The 14,545-nt window shown below is 41.8% G+C and overlaps 1 long non-coding RNA gene across 1 annotated transcript; it reads left to right on the forward strand.

The window, feature by feature from the left end:
• The first annotated feature begins 2,123 nt into the window (after positions 1–2,123).
• Positions 2,124–11,754, forward strand: LOC131384074 (uncharacterized). The gene is made up of 2 exons (XR_009214570.1): positions 2,124–2,439; positions 2,611–11,754. It is a non-coding gene; the product is annotated as an uncharacterized LOC131384074 (long non-coding RNA).
• Positions 11,755–14,545: the final 2,791 nt, after the last annotated feature.

The raw sequence follows: 14,545 nt of genomic DNA on the forward strand, positions 1-14,545 counted from the left end.
CCTTTGACGGGGAGGGCAGATAGACCAACATCTGGATTTCAAGGTAAGAAAATGGAAGTCTAGATGATTTGATGCAGGCCACAAATGATAGCTTTGGCATAATTTTTTTGACAGGCCCTGCAGACTCTCAGAACCACTTTTCTGGTGGTCTCTTCCCATCTTCTTGGTCTTTCCAGAATTCCACAAGAAATTTCTTTCAGAGGATCATTTATATTTTTGAATGAATTAGTTTGCATTTGTAAAAGAATAGGGGAATAGAAATATTCAAATCAAGTGTTCAGGGTAGGTTCTACCTTCCTAGTGATGTATGCAGGGGAAGAGTGTCAATCCTGGGACAGCCAAGGAGGCTCATCTTTCCGGGACAGTTGGCTGATGGGGACACAACCGGGTGCTCCCTCAGCCTTTCATTAGACTGGTCTTGCTGATAGTCCCTTGCAGTGGACTTCAGGGTGGCACAAGGGCATGTAGAATACAGGTGCTCTGAGCTAATCCATTTAAGAGATTCCAGGTGTGGGTGAGGCAGGCTGTATAAAGAACAGACACTTGGCACAGTCGCAGGAAGTTCTGGCACTCACCCTTGTCATTAGAGTCTTTGTTTTATTGAAGGTGTTGTGATCATGATCAAAGCTTTCATGATATCCTACTGGAGGTTCCCACCAGAATCCAGATAAATACTCTCAAGCTTCCTTATTTAAAACTAGAGCCAAGATGGGCACAGTGGCCCACACCTGTAATCCCAGCATCATAGGAAGCCGAGGCAGGCAGATCACTTGAGCCCAGGAGTTCAAGACCAGCCTGGGCAACATGGTGAAACCCCATTTCTACAAAAAATACAAAATCAGCCCAGTGTGGTGGTATGCACCAGTAGTACCCAGCTACACAGGAGGCAGAGGTGGGAGAATCACTTGAGCCTGGGAGGTCAAGGCTGCAGTGAGCCGTAATCATACCACTCCTCTCCAGCCTGGATGACAGAGCAAGACCCTCTTAAAACAAAACAAAACAAACAAAAAAACAAAAGCAACAGAAAAATCAGAGCCAAGGTTTCAAGTCTTGTCTTTCCTCAACTTTTTTTTTAAAACAAATCTCAGATTTTCAAATCAAACTTACTGTATAATTTTCAGATTCTTGTTAAAGCAGTTCTGTTGTCCAAAAAAAATTGGGGATTTAAGGAAGTATCTCCAGAAGTAAAGAGAATCACTACATCTGGGAAGAATCTGGCTTTATGTTAGAGCTTGCTACTTTCTGGAATGTTCAGGGAGAAACGAGAATTTTTGTTCAGTGTAAAGAAAAGTACAAGAGAAACCCTCATAGATAATCTCTCTGGGACAATAACTTCAAAGAGATAACAATACATTATCCTGGGAGATTCCCGGAACTAGGGATTAGCCCTGCTGGCTTCCAGCCAGGGCTGCCATATATGAGCTCACCCAGGCTCCTTGACCATGAGACAGAGTTCTTTTAAATGGTCTCTAGAAGGTCCTTTCCAGTACTAGGACTATAGGAGGAGCACGTGGCTTTTAATAAAGTGATGTTGAAATGTGTCTCATGATTGGCATGTGAAAAGCTAAATATGTCTATGCTATTTTCTTACCAGAAATAGCTAAGGGGAGATACTATTATTTAACTTGGATAATTTAGCAACCAAGGTACAGAAAGAGAGATCATTTAGAATCCATATATAAAGCCAGTAACAGGACTGGGACTAGGGGTGGGGTGGGTAACAATCAGCAAAACAAGGGCTGGTTTGCTTTTCTGACACCTCCAAGCAATGGAAGTATGCATTAAAGAGTAAAACAATTACCAATTTACATTGTCTTCATTAATATTGGGAGGAACCAGCAAAATCCAACTGTGGGAACCTCTAAAGGATAAAGTGCTCTATTTCTTTAACAAGTATATGTCAAGAAAAAGTTAGAAAGCAAATCTTTAGATTTAAAATACATTTGAGAAATAGCAACTAATTGTATGGACCTTATTTGACTTATGGGAAAAAAGTAAACCCACCATCACCCCATAAAACAGTATTACATTTGAAACAATTAGTGAACACTGGATATTTCTTATCAAGGAATTATGGCTACCTTATGATGTCACAATGGCATTGTGGTTACACTAAAAAAGAGTCCTTAGTAAAAGAGATATATACTGTAATGTTTACAGATGAAATGACATAATTATGGGATTTGCTTCAGAATAATACAGGAGGGGGAGCTGAGTGTAACTAAGGGCTCCAGCATCAGCTATAGTAGAAACAGATCCTAACCCAGCTAGATTCGCCAGTCCAGACTCCTACCAACAATCGGAAACCAACTGGGCAGGGGTTTTTTCCCAAACAGTACTTTTAACAATCTTTTTGGAATCACAGTAAAGAAAGCACAAAGACCAAGAAAAAAACTCTGATTCTGGATTTTTTTTTTTTTTTTACCCTGATAATTTGTGGTAGGTTTCTTTATTTTTTGAATATAAAGTGACAGAAATAATTTGCCATTAGAAAAGAGAAAGAATCTTTGACTATTTACAGCTTTTATACATCACAAAGTTTTTCTTGTTTTTTATGTTGTCTTTTTTTTTAATTCGTTTTAATTTTTGTTCCTGCATCATTTGAACAAGTCCAAACTGGAAATCTATACAGCTCACAAAAAAGCCCTCCACCCAAAAGACCCCCCACCCCCACCCGACCCCAATGAGAAACAAGATAAATCAAAAGAATGAAATCAACTTATTTCTTTTGTTTAAAGGTAAGTCATTTGCTTATATATATACTTGTAATTATTTTTTTCAAGTTCAAACACCAAAATCCAAGAGAGAAAGGAAAAAATAAAAAGACCCAGTCATCCGCCCCTCCCCCCACTCCAGAATCTCAGTTGATCCCTGCATGTCCAAAATAAGAAATAGATATTTACAGAAAACAGAAGCAAAACAAATAAACAAAAAAAGAACTTGGAGGTGGATGGGCTGGGGATCTGAGAGTCAAGAGGAAGGAGAGCCGGCCCCAGGGAGGAGTGTGGAGTCTGGGCCTCGCAGAGTTGAGGCAAGCCTGAGTCGTCGGTGCTCCCTGGGGAGGACATCGCACGGGAAAGCTATGACCATTTCCCCTCCGCCATGTGACTTTGGGAGGGGTGCAGCTGTGAATTTGCAATGCAACCCCACAGTGGATGGCGTATCTTGTTTCCATCATCACCCCCTTACACACGTGTGCGCACACGCACGCACGCTCACACACATGTGCACAGGCACACACACACATCAGTCATTGTGGCTAAGTGAATTATGATGCTGTGGGAGCACTGACTCCTGTCACATGGAGGAAAAGAGATTTCCCCTAGGGACAAGAGCTCACTGCCTCATCCCTTCTCTGATCTCCACTGTAACATTGCCTCTAGCTCCGTTGAAATGTTTCCACAAGTGTCAGGGCTACTCTGAAGTATTAATGCTGGGATAGTTACCGGGTAACAAAGCTCCCATAAATCTATTCCCTCTGCTCCGTCAATTTTGCCCCTCACTTCCCACAAATTCCTTTAACAAATAGGTGTACCCAATTTACCCCATTAACCAGGGGTGGGAGCCAGCCTGAAGGAGGGGACATCTGAGACAGGGTAAATGGAAGTCACATTGTTTTCTGCTCATCTTCCAACGAGTGGATTCCGGGAGGTCAGAAAGCAAAGAGAGGTCATGACAAAACCATCCCTGGCTTCCTTTGCTTCCCTCTTCCTTCCTAAATAGAGTTCAATGAGTACTCAGTGCATAAAGTAAGGTATGACTCTGAGTTGGCTGTGATACCTTAAGAACTCAAGATGTGGCATTAGATGAGCCAAGATGAGCACAATTTCATCTTTTGGGGAAAACAGCTGGGAGGATATGACCATGCTGAAGGGTTTGCCTTTACTAGTGGACAGAGAGGCTGAACTAGCAGCAGCAGTGGTTGTGATCTCATTCACACCCTGTTCAGGGTTCCATGAGGGTTTGGAAAAATAGTTCACTAGAAATGGCCTAACAGTTTCTCTTCTCAAATTATGATTTTTTCAAGTGGCACAGGAAATAGAATTAGCACATCCTCTGTGTCACAAATAATGTGCAATGTCTCTGGGGGCAGACTCTAGGTTGCTCTTGCTAAATCTCCAAATGCCTACACAGTGGATTTTTATTTTTCTGCTCTCCTTGCCAAACTACTTGTTTTTTTCAGACCCTCCCCAAGAGTCTTCACTTACCCCCTTTTCATGCAGCCCCACTCAGAGTCCTTTTCTTTCTAAGCCCTCTCCTGATCCTTGAAAACTCTCTCTCAAGGCTTTTAAAGACTTTCATTCATTTCCATGCTCCTGTCCCACTGTTTATCTCTGTCACAAAAGAAAATACAAAATCAAAATGATCTGTCAGAGAAAACTTTCATTTAGCAGAATTGGGCAGAAGCAAAGTTGCTTTCCAATCCTTTTTATTTGATTTTTTTTTAAAAGATGAACAAGGGGTAAGGTAAGTAAGAACAAAGAATTATGATCTCCCCCAAAGAGACTAGCTTAGTTGGGAACTTTAGAAAGGACAAGATTTCCTGTGAAAATGTGTACTTTCCAGGATAAATAGTCAAAATGTGGTCTCAATCCAGGATAACATTTGTTGACATCTATAAAAACATGTTGTGGCCTATCACAGTTAGCAGTGGGGTTTTTAGTGGAAGTTAAAAAAACAAATATCAGGACTGAGGAAGAGGTACCAGAGTTCCATGTGCTGCCATCAAGTCCCTGCCCCAGGCACTTGCAGCATCACCACCTCAATCTGACACAGAGACTATTAGGGCCAACCCCAAATGCCCACAGCCTCACTTAGGGCAATCACCACGAGAAGCCCAAGACCCCCAGTCCCTCTTATCACTTGGACTTTCATCCCCAGATACCCATGCACATCTCTCATCTCAGCCCATTTCCCTTCCTTTACCAACTCCCAAATCCTGCCTAGGAATCAGTGGTTCATCACCAGCCACAACCGTGGCAATTCCTTTCCTCATGCTCTCACAGAAACCTGGCTCCTCTTTGAGGACCTGAATCATTCCCAGGTGGTGAGCATTTCCACTTGCACCTTCCTCATGCCCCGGGGCCTGGAGGTGGAGATGCCCTCCTTGCCCCTCATTGCCATTCCAGACCATCCTCCCTCCTTTTTTAAAAAAATACTATGCAACAACAATAAAATCCAGCTTTGATGCACATCAGACTAGGCTAGCTGCACCCCTTACTTGATGCAATGATTGAAATGCTCTCGAATCACTCTCCCTCATTCCTGTCATAATTTACATTCCTGTCATATGGAAGTCAACATTTTGTTGACTTCAATATCTATATAATTCCCATATCCTGGCCTCTCAGTTCCTTGACCCCTGCTCCTTCTATAACCTTTTCCTCTATCTCAGCCCACCACCCCAACAACAGACCCCAAACTACCAGTAACTGCAAGCCCTCCATAACCTCAAGCATCCACCTCTCTGACCCGGCTCCTAATTTCTAGGTTATTGCTTCTGAGACCCCGACTCACTAATTGAGTGATCCCAGCTTGAATCTCAATCCTCTGCCTCTAATATGCTTCATTGTTCCTCCTTCCCTAAAAATCCTCACTTTCCTCTACACCCAGCTTAGATTCCATGACCAAACATTATCGTTAATACACTGCAGTTGCCCTTGACTCCGCATCCCTTGTTGCCTTCATTATATTCACCTGGTTATACCCCAACCCTGTTCCAATCTAACTTGCCACCCTGTTTAAGCAGCTGAAGGTGACTGAAGAAAACACTGAAATTTCTTTAAACTCATGATCATAAGAACTCAAATAAGTCCTTTGTGCCACCTAGCATGTCTCCTATATTTTTGGTGTCTCCAACATTTTTGTTCTCACTCTTCCTGCCGGATGGCTATATGACTCATTCATGCTTTCTTCCTTCCAAAGCCTCCAATACTCTTCCCCTATACTCACTCTTAACTGATGAACTCCTTTCATAGTTTACTAAAAATCAATCAGAAAAAGCATGCTCCCATTATCCCATTTACCAGCCCACTTGCATCTGTGCCCAAATGAACTATCTCTCTACTATTAATACAAACAAACCTGGTTAGTCCCCTGAAGCCAGTCCCTCTATGTATGTATTGAATCCCATGCCCTCTCACTTCATCAAAGACATTACTCCAGCAATTGTCCTCTCTCCCTAGGCATCATCAATTTTTCCTTTCTCCTAGATTAGTCTGGTCAACATAAAATGGGCTGTTATTTTTCCCATCTTAAAAAAAGAAGTCCCTCCCTGGGCGTCACATTCTCTGTGATCTGCTATTTCCATGTCCTCTTTACAGCCAAACTCCTAAAGCATTGCCTATTCCTGTTGTCTCTACCTCTTCTCCTTCCCCTCTTTCTTGAATCCACTCCATCATGCTTTTGCCCCCACCAGTCCACTGAAACAGCTCTTTTCCAGGTCATCAATGAGATGACCTCTGTGTTTCCAGATAGTCTTATCCTACTCAATAGTAGTACTTGCTTTACCCATTAACCACTCCTCCCATTGCTGGTCCCTTCTCATCTCCTGGAGCTTTGAACAATCCTCCACCCTGGGCCTCAGTCTAGAGAATTCTCTTCTGTCGCTACTCATTCTCTAGTTCCAGTATCATGGCTTCAAATACCATCCAAACGCATACAAATTTTAAATATGTTTCTTCAGGCTATATCTTTTCCCTGAACTCCAGATCCATATATCTAATTGCCGAATCATCATTTCTACTTGGAACATCTGTAGACACCTTAAACTATAAGGCTTTCCTTCCCACTCAGCCTCACCTGCAGGATTCCTGTCTTACACTGATGGCAACTCCAAACTTTCAATAGCTCAGGCCAAACATTCTAAGGTTATTCTTAAGATTTTTCTTTCTCTTATTCAATGTCTAATTCATCAGCAAACTGTGTGATATCAATTCTTTAAAACATTTCCGGAATCCAACTGCTTCTTATCACCTCCCCTGCTAACACCATGGCCCAAGCAACTATGATCTCTTACCAGGATTATTGCAAGAGCTTCCTAACTGGTCTTTCAGCTGCTTCCATTGTCTGCCCTCTCACAGTATACTCTCAACACAGCAGTCCCAAAGCTTCCTCTTCAACTGAAGTCAGATCATATCACTCTATGCTCAGAACCTTCTAGCAACTTCTCATCTTGCTCTTGGTAAAAGCCAAATCCTGACAGTGTCCTACAAGGCCCTACCTGACTTGTGTTATTGCCCTTTCTCTGACCTCACCTCTCATACTCTCCTCCTCCCTCATTGGCCTCCCGGCTCTTCCTCTAGTTTGCCAAGCATTTGGTTTGACAGCAGGGCCTTTGCAATTGCTTTCTCTTTGCCTTTGCGTAGAAAGCCCCAAGTCTCACTCCCTCATTTCCTCTAAACCTTTACTTAAATGTCATCTTTGCTTACTCAAAAGTAGCAACTCCACACCCATCCTGTCATCTATCCCCCTTAATCTGCCTCATTTTTCTGCATGACACTTTGCACTACCTGACATGAGATCTATTGATTTGCTTTTTTGTCCATTTCCTATCATCAACATATAAACTTCAAGAGGGTATGGATTTTGTGTGGTTCGTTCTTATATTCCAGCACCTAGAACAGCCTGGCATGGGTTTCCACTCAATAAATATCAATGCATGGATAAGTCATTTATCCAAAACATGCTCTATAGCCACAGACCAAATACCCCCAAAATAAAGGCTCCAGTAAACAAAACAATACAAGCAAAGAAACAACTCCTCCCCCAAAACCTGGATATGTATTCTAAGCGTTTCTAAATTTTAACCAATGGCAAGTGCAGAGCTCACTTTTCATGCTTTTTTCTGGTTTGAGAATTGTCCTTGGGTTAATTATTCTTTTTTAATAGTTAAGAAAAAAGTTACTCTGAGTTTCATTAATCTATGGCACTCTGTCCCTCCTCTCCCCTGTGGCCTAACTCCTAAATCCCCTACAGCTATAGTGAAATACACAGACGCTGAATATTTGGGAGGATTACTTAACGTTTTAGCTTTCCTGGTTTGCTTGGAACATATGATCTACTACCCGCCAGTAATCTTTTGTAGCTTAGAAGATCATGTCTGAGTCAGTAAATTCCATGTTAATATGTGTAAGACTCAGGATTAGATCAATCTGTAAAATGCCTATTTGTAATCGAATCTAGCAATTTTCTTCCTGAAGTAAACAGTAATCACATTAGCAACCTAGTGATTTCACTGGAGATGGGAAGATATAATTTTATTTAACAGATTTTCTCTCTCAGAGGTGACCTAACTTTGTGATCCAAAATCATTCCAATATTGAAAAAAAAGGTTCAGCTAACTCCATTCCCCTGATATATTCAGTTCTCCGTGCCCCTTGGCTTCCCAATTTAAGTCAATGTAATCACAGTGCACACAAGGCTCTTCCACTCAGAATCTTCTTGACTGGAGAATGGAAATCATTGGAGAGGGGCTGCCCTAAAGGTTTGTAGACAAGGTTTTGAAGAATCAAGCTACAATGCTTATCAGTGTCTGCCTGGAAGAAAGCCTACGTCTCTTTCTGAAGCCAGCCTGTCACCATTTCTGAGCCATCAATGGCAGCACAGCCTCTCCTTCTGCCAGAGCTCACAGGGAATGACAAACAAACCTCTGAGAGAATACACCAGAGCATCTGGATGTGGGTGTCATCGTCTTTTCACCACCAAACCATTCAACCCGAATTTCCCTCTTCTTTGTTTCTAGATTATTTTTTTTTTCAACTCAGTGAAGAACATCTTTCACAACCAAGCTTTTTGTCTGCTTGTCACTGGATCTGTTTCCCATTCAACCTTCTCTTTCTCATTCCAATAGACACACAATATTAATGGTTAAAAATAACGTGCAACAACTCACTGGGTGAGAAATTTAGAAACACTTGCCTCCTATGAACCCAGGGCCAAGGGGAGCTGAGGATAGTGTCACGTTACCAGCATGTTCGAGCTAGACATCTTCCATCACAACGGGCTTGTGCCTTGAAATAAATTTAAAAAGAGAGAACAAGAAGAGCCACAAAATACCTCCACATACACAACAGGCATCTCAACCAAAGCACCAGGGCACATGCTCAGAGGTGGCTTAATATTCCAGAGCACATCCCTCTCCACTAAGAGGCACTCACTATCCCAGCACTTGACTTTGAGTTGAAGCACTCAGGAACAAGACCTCATTTGCCTGCTTGTCATTCTTTCTCCAACTTCCTAAGTTAAAAAATGATGAGAAAACCATGAAAAATTACTATCAAGGGCTTCTTTTAACAGTCTGATAGTTTAGATAAGAATACACTTTAAGGGATACATCCCGTTTTCATAGGAAAAGAAAATCGGGGAAGGGAGCCAAAAACATGAAGGGGAAGCAGGAGAGCTGCCAGGAGGCTGGGAGGTGAGGAAGGGTTTCCAGGTAAGGGGCTTGGAAGGTTGTTCTCAACGATAAAATCCACTTTGCAGTGGCTAAAAATATAAGTATTTTGGTCTATTTTATATTATAGCTGTCTTTCCTTTTGTGAAGCACCAACCACTGAAATTCATTTTGGAATCATGGCCACCCAGAAGAGGAAAGGGGTGATCATGTGCCTCAAAGAAGAGATAATTTTGAGGGAGAGGATGAAAACTGCAAAGACCCTTGGGATTAAATGAAATCTGCTGATTCTACTCTTTTTTCATGAATTTCTATATGATATTTAGCAATTAGAATGTTTGACTGGCAATGGCCAGGTAGATTTCACCATTATGTAACAAAGAGAATAAAAAAGAAAGGAAAGGAGAAAACAATAATTGGCCTAGGAGATGGGAGTTTTGTTCTTGGTCTTATTTGTCTCCCTAGGAGAAGCAGCTCTTGTCCATCCGAGGGTGAAAAGAAGACTCTGCAGAGCATAATGTTGCTATGGCTTGTTTTACTGAAGTAAAGACGCTGTAAATCTCAAAAATACTCCAACTTCCCTGATCCGTCCGGAAGTTATTGGGCATATGCATTTTCCCAGGAGACTTCTCTCCACATTGTTATGGTGTTGAAACTCTGAGATAAGAATTCCTTGCCCATCTTCTAACTTCCACCCAGATATCTGGCTTCTGTCAACAGGCCTTACCCAAACAGGGTAGCTTGGAAAGAAATCATAACCATCAGAGGAATTACTTTCCACCCCTAGGCTCAGTGGGAAAGAGTTTAAGTTCATGTGGATCTTGCTGCTCAGGAGCCAGCTCTGGGCTCTAAAATTGAGCTTATCTTCTCTGTCTTTCATAGGATAGCTAAGCACCCATGCCCCCTAAGATATACTTGGAATAGGAAGATATCTTTATTTCGTGTATACTCGGTTTAGTGGCTTTAGTCTTGTGCAGATATAGATTTTCTTTGTAAGACTTCCTCCATTGGCCGCTATGGTACAGCTCAGAAAAGCTGAACTTTTCATTTCTATTTTAATATTTAATACTAAGCACAAGAGCTCTGTGGTTTCAATCAAATAATTCTCCATTCATGCCCTCAGAGTCCCCAAGAATCCTGCTATTTTCCCACCTCCCCCTGATGAATATAGGTGTAGCAGAAGACAGGGAGTGGTCATCTTGGGGGAATAAGATGCTCCAAATACTCATCAGCTGTTGGTCCTGTGACCTGTTGTTCAGGATCATCATGATCTAGGTATCTGTAATGACACTCATGAAAAAGATTAAGTCACTACGGAGTCAAGGTAGAAATAGCTACTGCCCGTCTCTCTTAGCTTACTATGATAACGTGATTTTATGTGAATTATTCAGAGGCAAAAGGACAGGGGAAAAATGAGATTTGTAATAGGCTTGATTTTTTTTTTAGCTTAAAAAATTAGTCTAATGCCCACCTCCTCCCCCCATCTTCATGCATGGGAATAAAAGCTACCTCCTCCGTTTGCTCTGATCATCTGAAACCAGCCTCCTGAACCAGGCTCCGGGGATCAGTACACTCTGAAGTTGATGGTATAGAAGACTCCTCACTCATTCATCTAAAGACTTTTCCATCTTCCTACCTCCTCTCCTATCTTCCCTCTAGGGCTAGGAAGGACTGATAAAATAAAAAAAAAAAAGTTACTCTACATTAAACAGGACACTAGAGCTCTATCACTGTTTTTGGTATAAGCATAATGCTGTGAGCTAAAATTTCTTCTGCAGCACAAACTAAAGATGCTAAAATCTTTGGAAAGATGGATTATATCCTAAGCTTGATATCATTCATAAGTGAACAGGTGGGTTGCCACAGAAGGTTGTTGCAAGATTCTCTGATCTGCGGGTGCTTAATAAATAATTCACCATTGCAACCTTGTGACAAAATCAAGGTCTCATAAGTATTCTCAGGAGACTATTAATCTTTGGAGCACCCATGTTTCCCTTTCCTCAGGATTTAGGCAGGCAGTAATTATTTATAATCGGTCTGGGGGCTATAAGTTCTTTCTTCAAGAATTCATCGTGTATGTGAACTGCCTTATATTTTTCTGTTCAGAACTAACTTATGCCTTAATCCTAGAATCAGGCTTGTATGTTTGAACTTAATTAGACAGAGCTGCCCAGAAGAGGATGTAAGGGGCTGTCCCTTGAGGCTGCCCTGCTCACTGTGGGCTGACCAAAACTACTGACACCTTCGGAGTATCATGACTCCCCTGCACACGTTCCTGAAGGCTCTTTTCCCATGTAGCACTCTGGAAGAAATCCTCTGTCCCAGTTTTTTCTTGAGCTTTTTATATATGTGGATTACATGCTATATAAAAAAAATTTAATTATAAAAAATTATTCACAATATCTTACCCCATAGAATTCAAAAACATTTTTATTTGACCAAGTTTTCTTCACCGTGGAAACCTCTCTATCCTTTCTGATTTTCAAATTTTTGCTTTCTTCTTGCTCTTTTTGACTTGTAGATGTATGTGAAGTGTGTGTGTGTGTGTGTGTGTGTGTGTCTGCAAAGGGAAATTTCATAGAAAAGATTTGGCTAAATCAGCTGCCTAGATTTCGTGACTTTTCTCCACTGCTAGATGCTGAAAACCTGCAGTGGGGGCAGACAATTCAGGCAGCATTACTTGCTGAGCTAGACTGAGAGTTAGAAATTTGGACAAGTTTTGGTTCAGCCAAGTTTTGGTTCTGTCAAGAATTTTCTGCATAATCTTACTTTTGGCTAATTATCCAATTTTGTGCTTTGACTTCTCATCCGTAAAATTGAAAGATGATCTTATTTCCAAGTCAAAGGAGGTTATTTGGAGAAGTGGTTATGGTAAGTTCTCCTGTATTCACATACCAACTACTGTGATTTACTCAGAATGTACCATAGGCTAAGTGTGGTGGAGCCTAATGGGTTGCTGGTGACCCTGGAAACTCCACTATTCCCCAAGGAGAGGAGCAGAGGCAGGCTAGAACTGCAGGAGCTCAGTGCCTCTTTACATGGGAATGAGCTAAAAATGCTTAAGAAATGACTCTTCAGATTTCTATGTGACCCATTTCTTGTGCCTGTTACCAAGAAATAACCAAAGTCAATGTGCTGATCACTGAAGGTGTGCAAGAGTCTCAGGAGGAATCCTGTCATAAAAAATATGTATGTATCTAAGCAACAGGGTCTGTTCTCAGTAGAATGACTTCTGCTTCTCCATCCTCTTAGAACCAACCCGTCAACAGGACCTTATGGATTCCACCAGGTAAAATAGGACAGTTAGCAGGATAACTAGATTGCTCCATCACAAAGAAAATGCTGCCTTCACATAAAGCCTCTTTTCTGTAATCCAAGATGTCCAGCTATGTACAGCAGCCCCATCCTAGTCATTAAAATGCAGTGGGATTGACTATGCTAGACTGATTGGGCTCGGGTTTGGAAACATTAAGTACCATGCACATGTTCGAGCTCTGTGCTCACTCAACTTCTCATCCTAACATTGTTTGTGTTTTGAGGGTGGGCTGCTCAGGGTCAACTCAGGATAAGTATACCTCAAGATGAATAAATTGAGAAAGAGAAGTAAAGAATGCAAGAGATGAAAAGTTAATGAAGGGAAACACAGCTGTAAGTGCCCTCGTTGACTTCCAAATGCATTTATATCAAAGAAAGGGTGATTTTACTACTTCATGTTTTTCTTTACCTGGATGCTTCACTATCCTCCTTGCTTCCTGCCTACATGAAACCTTGATATTTTTCTTGCTCCTGACCCTGGGAGAGAGAGAACAGATAAATTATTGAATCCGCGAAGGCATTTATCCCTATTCCTTGAGAATAGGGATTCTCAAGGAATTCTCTTATCCCTATTCCTCCCATTAAGAACAGACCTCTCCACCTCTGCTCATGATGTTTCCAAGAAGAGCTGTGGGCACATGTGTGAATATGTATGTATCTAAGCAACAGGACTGTCTGTTCTCAGGGGGACTGGCTTCTGCTTCTCCATCCTCTTAGTACCAATCCATCAACAGGACCTTAGAAGGTCAGATGGATTCCATAGGGTAAAATGGGAAAATGAAGAGGATAACTAGGTTGTTCCATCACAAAGAACATGATGCCTTCACATGAAGCCTGAATATTTCTGTCAAACCTTGAGGGATCAATGATCCACAAGCCAGGTAGAGCAAAAGAGAAAACACTGGCTGCATAAATTACAATATGTCTCTTTATCCCATTCTAAATGAACACTTTCATCTACCATAACATGATTGACACTGGAAATTTGGATCTATTTTTTAAGATTGCATGTGTGTGCATTAGGGAGGTGCATAGGCATCAGAATGCTCATGGCAAAGAGATCAAATTCTGTGAAGTTGTGCTGTTCGGGTGAATATCTGAGAGCAATGTATGAACTACTGAGAGTATAACTCAGCCAGAGGCAACCTAATGGCCAGGTCTCTGGTTTGCAGAAGGTTTTTATGTCATGGCCAAAGGGAGCATTAAAATAGCCATTGATTTCAAAAGAAAATCAATTACAATTAAAATGTGACAATGACAGTTAACTGCAAGACTGTTCTGAATAGGGGTAAAGTTTTAGGCAGGCATGTTTTGTTTCAGTTCAAAAAAAAAAAAAAAATCCCCCCTGGAAACAGGTAATATACTTATCCTACAGGAGCAGGCAGCTCAGCAAATTCGCATTCCTGTGGCCTCTTCCCCTGACACTGTTCTTCTGTCGGATTTCAGAGACTATGAATCTCTTACTGCAAGGGGGACAGATGGAGTCACAGCCTGGTGGCCTAAATTCTGTGGGTAAGGGTGGTGTGATGAGTCACTCCCTCTGCCCAGGGTGATGATCAAGGGCTCCTTGGGTGCTGTAGTCTGAAGGGCCTGGGCAGGAATGACATGGGGCCAGATTCCTTGTGGATATCAGGACCTCACAGATCGGGTTGCATTCAGGTTCCTCACTCATCTCAACTTTGGTCCTTGCTCTTTCAATGTTCCCTACTTTCTGAAGCTATCGTTGAAGCCGGTAACCAAGGGGAAACCATGGGCCTCACATGTCAGCTTCTGGCTTTATTGGTGACACAAAGGGAAGCTCCAGTGTAGACTTCCTGTTCTTTTCCTTCCTCATAT

This window comes from Hylobates moloch, unplaced genomic scaffold, assembly GCF_009828535.3.
Source record: "Hylobates moloch isolate HMO894 unplaced genomic scaffold, HMol_V3 SCAFFOLD_8, whole genome shotgun sequence".
Taxonomy (NCBI): domain Eukaryota; kingdom Metazoa; phylum Chordata; class Mammalia; order Primates; family Hylobatidae; genus Hylobates; species Hylobates moloch.